This window comes from Myotis brandtii, unplaced genomic scaffold, assembly GCF_000412655.1.
Source record: "Myotis brandtii unplaced genomic scaffold, ASM41265v1 scaffold169, whole genome shotgun sequence".
In the NCBI taxonomy this organism is placed as follows: Eukaryota; Metazoa; Chordata; class Mammalia; order Chiroptera; family Vespertilionidae; genus Myotis; species Myotis brandtii.
In genome coordinates, this window is record NW_005356215.1 from 11,567 (window position 1) to 12,975 (window position 1,409).

A 1,409-nucleotide genomic window follows, 5' to 3' on the forward strand; every position below is an offset into this window, starting at 1 on the left:
GCCCTTGACTGGAATCGAACCCGGGACCCTTCAGTCCGCAGGCCGACGCTCTATCCACTGAACCACACGAGCCAGGGACATCGATAGGAATTTGACATCAGGATCAGTGAGGGTTCTGTCTTCTGAGACGTGCCCACAGGAGCAGGCCATGCCCTTCTGAGGGTAGGGAGAGAGAGAGAGAGAGAGAGAGAGAGAGAGAGAGAGAGTGAGGCTGCTCCTCCGGGCGCCTGGCTTTTGACCTGTGAGTCCTGTGCCTGGGCCACCTGAGTTTGGCCCAGTTCATTTAATTTTTTAAATATATTTTTCCTAGAGGCCCAGTGCACGAAATTCGTGCAAGAGTAGGCACATCGATAGGAATTTGAGGTCAGGATCAGCGAGGGTTCTGTCTTCTGAGACGTGCCCACGGGAGCAGGCCATGCCCTTCTGAGGGTAGGGAGAGAGAGAGAGAGAGAGAGAGAGAGAGTCAAGCCCCAGCGCACACGAGGGAGGAACAGGAGGTGACCCAACCGAAACCGTGTCACAGCAGATGGGGGTCTTCCCCCGGCAGGCGGGACCCCACCCGGGAAGGTGTTCTCAGGGCGGCCCAGCTGCAGCCACGACACCCATTCCCAGTGGGCCCTGCGGTGAGAGCGGCTGTGGTGGCGGGGAGAATTTTCTAGCATCAGGTTTGTCCCTCGGCAGCACAGCAGGGCGGCCTGCAGCGTCGCGGGCTCTGCGTTGCAGGACGCAGGTCTAACTCCCATCCCTGGGGCACGTGTGTGTTTGAAAAGATTTTGTGGCCCGGCCGGTGTGGCTCCGTGGCTGAGCGTCCACCTAGGAACCAGGAGGTCAGGGTTCGATTCCCGCTCAGGGCACATGCAGGGTTTCGGGCTCCATCCCCAGTGGGGGGCGTGCAGGAGGCAGCCGGTCCATGATTCTCTCTCATCATGGATGTTTCTCTCTCTCTCTCTCCCTCTCCCTTCCTCTCTGACATCAATAAAAATCTATTTTTAAAAAAGGAAAGAAAAGGTGTTGCAGACAGAACCACGGGCTCGAGGTGGCCCTGGTCGGACTGTTATAGGAGCCGCTCTGGGTCTGCACGGCCGGGCTCTGCACTGAGGGTCCCGCTCCCGGCCCGGGCGCGCCGACGGTTCACGCCGACGGTTCCCATCGGTGCGTTAGTTAAGCGTCTGGCTCCTCTGTGGGCTCCAGCTGCACTCGGAGCCGGAACCCGGGACGTGCAGCCTGGATCAGGACTGATTCATCCTGTTGGGCCCGGCTGGGGTCTGAAGGGACAGTGGGTGGTCCCGGAGATGCGTTCCATGGACACAGGCCCGGGGCCGCCCCCGGCAGGCAGGACTCATGGCCGTGACGTTCATCGGCCGCTCATAAAACAATGCAGAAGGGCCCGGTCCCTGGCGTCCGCTGAC